General features: G+C 44.1%; 1 protein-coding gene across 1 annotated transcript in view; it reads right to left on the bottom strand.

Annotated features, from left to right (window-relative positions):
- The window catches only part of LOC135482724 (integrator complex subunit 3-like), a 414,475-nt gene that overhangs the window by 142,834 nt on the left and 265,527 nt on the right, over positions 1–6,114 (bottom strand). The window lies entirely within an intron of this gene.

The raw sequence follows: 6,114 nt of genomic DNA, 5'->3' as shown, positions 1-6,114 counted from the left end.
CAGCCAATAGTCATGAAGAAGAGCCAGCGGCAGCGGCGCCGCCCTTGCTGGTCATCGTGATCTCAGTTGTAGATCGGCCTGGCCCGCCCCACTGTTCCCGAGTACACAAAGCGGATCCGACCCCATTTAAATCATCTTGACCCTCACTGATTTACACTGCTCAGCTTCCAGAAACAAGGTGACAAGCGAGACCGAAACGACACTGTCCGTGCGTGCATATCAACAACAAAAAGCACTGTCCTCGGGTCCTGACGAACTCGCATACGATTGAACGACATCCCAAAATCTAAACCCTCCTACGCATCTGTTGATATTCGTACGGGAGAAAAATCATTTATCATGTTGACAGCGCCAACAGTGTCCAATGCTTTGGTTATCGTGCGACACAGATATTAATCATGAAATGTATCCGTACGTACAATGTACAATGTATACTGAAAATGACTGTTTATGTTAGGATGGGTAGAAAGATACAAGCTGCAGCATCGCTGGCTTAATAGCCTTCACCATAGGTTACAACTAGCAACCATGCAAGTCCCTCGGGTATATTAGACAGGCTTCATGGGGTCTGGTTAATATAACACCTCACAAAGAGGGATGCCTAATAGATTTATTCAAATTAAGCGAAAATGTGTGCCAATAATGACATTATCAGATCCAATAACAATTCCTTGACCCAGTCCAACCATTTCAGGGAAAGATGAATGGTCCTGTCATGAGGAAACCATCGAAGACGATGAACCTCATTCGGTTGAACGATGTAAAGCTCGAGCTCGTCTTGGAGAGACAAATACACTACGACCAATGGTGGGGTAGAGACTTCAATGGAGCACACACCCACACAAAGCAATGAGTCTTCAACTATCGCTTCAAGATCTTATTACCAAACAACGAGTCATGCTTCAAGAGGAGTTTGCAAAGGAAACGTGGTCAGTGTCAGCCTGACACACCCGCTCAGAGGGTCCTAGCTTTGTCTTCCCAGATTAGATACAAGTGCCTTCAGGAAGGATTACCACCTTGGAGGAGACTATGGGCGGTTATAACCGCAAAAAAGGGACAACCCATAGCGAAGACAAGGACACCTAACAACGTCGTGGCAGGGACAAAGAACCTCGTGGCAGGGACAAAGAACACTGTAGCAAGGACAAAGATCATTGTAGCAGAGACAAGGAATACTGTAGCAGAGACAAAGAACATGTGAGCGAGGTCTATGTTACGTAGCATAAACAACACAATACGCAGCAGAGACACGCGAGCGCCCCCTGCTGTCTTTGCAATGCACTAATTGTCCTTGACACTGTTGTCTCTGCTGTGTATTGTGTTGTTTATGCTACGTAACATAGACCTCGCTCACATGTTCTTTGTCCCTGCTACAGTGTTATTTGTCCCTGATACGAGGTTCTTTGTCCCTGCCACGACGTTGTTAGTTGTTGCTTCACTGTGTGTCTTTGTCTTCGCATTGGGTTGTCCCTTTTTGCGGTTATAACCGCCCATAGGAGACTGTACGTCCTCTCGTTTCAAGAGACGAGTGTAGGAGTGTCTTCAGGAAGGATTCCCAACTTCACGGAGACAGTCCTCTCATATTAGACATGAGAATCTCCTTTAAGAATTCCCATCTTGGAAGAGACTCTCCTCCAAAACATGAGACACGAGAATCTCCAGGATTCGGATATTGGAGGATGACATAATTATACCCCGAATGGTCAAGCTGCATGTATTTGGTCTTCAGGTTCCGAACCTTTATTTCCGAAAGGAAGGCCCTTAGTTTCGTGGACGTCTTGTTATGGTGTCAACAGCTAGAAAGTCGGTACGAGTCCTGATCGATTTTGCAGTAAGAGACAAACGATCACCTCCGACGAACGGTGCTGCTCCCAACGTAATTTGATGCTAATTTGGATGACGTATTCATTAGAATGTCGTCTCCGATATGGCACCCTCCTTCAGCGATCGCAGGGAGAGGGTGGAACGCCAATTGTAATCGCCTGAAAGAAAAAGGAATTTATGTTACATGTAGCTGGGTAGGACATAGTCTACTGTTACCTCGACTATGAACCGTCCTTTCTAACTTGATACTTTTAATTGAACAAATAGCCAGACGAAACTTAGTTTTTCAAGAAATAATGTAGTTTCTGTCGCAACAGTAAATATTTGCCAGTATAATGAACCAAACGGCACGTAATTGGTGACTTTAGATAAGGGAACTTCAGCAGCAATCAGCTATTTTTGGTGTGGTCTAAATGATGGTGGTAAATTAAACAACGGAAAAGTTGACTCAAGTTTTGCGTCCGTTCCTAACTCTCTTGGTGCCCTCGCCCTCTGTACATACATGTACATGCAGACGATTAATTCGATTACCATTGGACTAACGGTTACATGTGCACTTTAATAGTGGACCCATGAGGAAAACATCAAGCAGTGTCAAGCGCTGGTCGATATTACAGCGGCAATCGTACAGTTACATCATGGGGCTGGACGATCGTCTGCTACAACTGAAAGCAGTCAACACTGCCTACCGCGCCAGCGTGGCTTCATCCGTGCCTTCAGTCACCCTATACGCACGTTCGAATAAAAAAAAGTTGATTTAGTTCTTAACATGCGATTGTAAGGAATATATTTTCAATTTTGGATTAGTCCCGTTCATTCTGGATTTGTAATGGAATACAGGTCTTTCTGACGACGGGTAACCCGGCGGCCAAATCATGGCAGCAATGGAAAACATGATGATCTGTGTGCGCGGTAAGTGGGACTAAAGTATGTTTGGCCCATACTTTGTTTTAAACTATTATTTCAAAAATCTCAAATCATTCTTGTTTATGCTGTAATTAATAACACAATGTGGGATACAAGCGCGACCTGGCAACGGCAACGTGGTTTGGGAAGCAGACGATGATTTGCTAAACTGCTTCCGGTTTGACGCCATGCAATGATTGAAAACCTTGCTGAAATATTGTTCAGCTCAAGAAAGATCAATATGCATACAAAAGTCATTCACAATATTATATTGACTGGACTTCAGATCATACGTTGTAGATGATTTTCCAGGTTACTGTGGGTGGTTAATATGTACTTTAGTTTAGAGAAAGCCCGGCGAAGTAGCCGCTTCTTTATAGAATTGGAAATACATATCGTCATATATGGTTGGCACGCGCCATACACCAACAGGCATTCGCGAAATTTGCCGAACGATGGGGACGCTTCCGTAAACTGTATTTTGACTTCAATATAACTTTTTCACCGTTCTTATTTGTTTCCTTCCAATACAACATTCTGAACTTCCAGCGGTATCGCCGACTTTTTTGACGCGCGCAGATTTTCGGGCGAAGCAATGTCAAACTCTGAGAGGTGTTGTTACCAGTGCTCTCATTACCAAACTTTCCAATTCGGCGTTCTTTTACCAACTTTTACTTCTTTCTTCCCAAGTTCCTTCAGAGAGGCTATCCGTTTGAAAACAACTTGCTCTTAATCTCATTATGAACAAAGGAGGTGTTTCTCCCTCAGCATGCAGAGCGCCTTTTCTACTTTCCTACACACCTCAATAACCCTCTTGCACAATAGACTCCCGAGAGAGTCCATTGCGTCATCCTAAGTGGATCTCCTCATGGCGACAGGACGAGACCAGTTCACTGCGTCCAGAGTGGTTAGATCCGAATCTCAGTCGGTGTCTTTTTTCGATATTCCTCTTCTTCTTATTATCTATTATACCATTATTTTATGACAAACCTTCGGGTTATTTCAAGCGTCTCCAGACAATGGGTCACGTTTATAAATTAAGGGAGCATATAGCCAGGAACCAGATGGGCAACAAAGTCGCCGATATATGTCTCTACTGTCTCATATTACATTCGGCTCTACAATAATCAATCTTTTCCCCAAGTCAGAGCGGACCCAGTTCCCATTCTGCGCCTCTGACCACCAATTATACCCCTATAAACTCCTGCCTTGTTCCCAGTTTAGAGGGATTCTTGACTTACACTTTCATTGACGGAACTAACCGGATATTTCCACAAAGCAACAGTAGAATGACGAATGCCCCTTATGACTAAGATGTTACATTCCAATATATACCGCATGGAATAAATCAATAATACTCTGGTCGGTCACTGGTTCTATTACGATCCACTGGGACTGAGCCAGACTCTGTCCAATGACTTTGGTATCGTCTTGAGCCTTCACTGGATCTTTGGATGGATCTCGGCTATGGATGGGATCAATCATCTTGACCCTCAATGTACTGACGTTGCTCAGCTTTGCGGAGGCTAAGGAGGCAATACTGCTGGAAGTTCAGTGTGGGATCAATGTTCTCAGGCCCGAGTCATTCATTAACATTCTGGTCCAAGTCAATTACTGCTGCACTGCACTGGGGGTTCAGTTGGCTCTATATGATTCACTGAAAAAGGTTATGCAGACAGATGTATACATGTATATAGCAATCTGATCAAAAACTGCCTCCAAAATATATCATATCATGACTATCACAAAGTAAATGGGACCCAGAGCGACCCACCGACTAAATTAACACCACAAAAACTGCAGCCGATGCATTGGGATGCGTAATAGCCGAAGTCATCTGCATTTACCATCCGCAGTTTGCAATGAAAGTACATTTACTGTGATGATGATGCATTCATCACGTTGGTCCCAAGAGATCGATCCCTAATTTATTATGCAAGAGTATGTGACCTGATTGCATCATGATATGCAACTGGACTGTGATTGTCTTCTCATGCTTACAGAATGATGTCCTTGCAATGTTTCTTTAGAGAGAAGCCAGCCCCTATACGACACCCGTGGTCATGACCTTATCTATTGAGCATCTTGAATGGGCCTGTCCTGTATTTCCATCGAACACCAATAAAACCACCAACGATAATTAGCCAACTGATCAAACACTTACTGAACCTTACTCGTGTCCTGATTGCGTATTTATCGAAGCTGGCCGGTAATTAGTACCAATACTTATCGATTGAAGTAGGCTAGCTGCAACATTCATTAAAGGCACTAAAGTACATCGTCATGTAAACTGGTACATTTAACAAGGATTGACCAGAATCAGCAGTCACAGCTTTTTGTCCTCGAGACGCAATTTCCCCTTGCTGTAGGCACGTGTATCATTCTATACTCCGGACGCAGTGGACCGACCTCGTACCTCACCCTATGAGACACTGAATAGAATGACGAAATGGACTGCCCCGAGAGTATAATACCATCAAGCTCACTGTCAGTCACCCTCATCTCCTGATTCTTGGTCATGTTGCTAGATATGCTCCCGACTGGTGAATCACAATTTATTTCGGGTCTTTATCGATAACTTAGTCACTGTGAAACAGAGAGTGGCAAAAAGAATTGACAATTATGGGAAACTTTGAACATGTGGCGAATTCCCATACGCCACATATTCCTTTGACGAAAATCTGTCTCTGTCAGTGTTGATACTGTTTCAACCATCCACCCGACGGGCTGGTCCCAAAGGACCTAATTGCCTGCGTCCCCGTCTGCTCCGCGGTCCTGAGTGTCACCATGGTGGGACCAGAACATGTGTATACCAAGATATCGATGCCTGGTAAGCCGAACGTGAGATGCTGGGTCATTAAAACTCAAACCGATCGCATTTCTCGGCGCTGGTGACATTTTCAATGGGTTGGAGGAGGGCCGCTTTCAGACGAATTAGCCCAAGAAGAGCGGTGGCCGTCAGCACTGAAGAACATCTTGAGAGCTTTTGCGGCGGATAATTCCAATTCCTCTAAATCATCAAAAGGAAAGCCGGACAAAATGTTCGCGATGCCAGTTGGCAAGACTGTGATGCCAATTCGCTAACTTAACTTGGACCTATACATGTAACTGTGGAGATAACGTCAGGTTTAGTTAACGCCAGCGTAACCAAGCCCTGGGTCTCAAGTATCAACTCGAGCTTTCTCATTCTACCAGGGGGCTTTCTGGTTTAAAATCTCCCTGCTTCTACCAAGAAATTTTTTAGTTCTTGCTCCATTCCTCCTCGTATGTTACAGTGAGAGTACTTCATTGCCAGTTGTACAAACGGTGTTATTTATTCATATTGTGATTGTAAACAATTGACAGACTTGGCATTTTTGATTGATCAACATACTTGTATGTTGA

The sequence above is a fragment of the Lineus longissimus genome, chromosome 2, assembly GCF_910592395.1.
Source record: "Lineus longissimus chromosome 2, tnLinLong1.2, whole genome shotgun sequence".
Taxonomy (NCBI): domain Eukaryota; kingdom Metazoa; phylum Nemertea; class Pilidiophora; order Heteronemertea; family Lineidae; genus Lineus; species Lineus longissimus.
The sequence above is the reverse complement of the archived record's forward strand: the minus strand, read 5'-3'. Positions and strand labels throughout refer to the sequence as shown.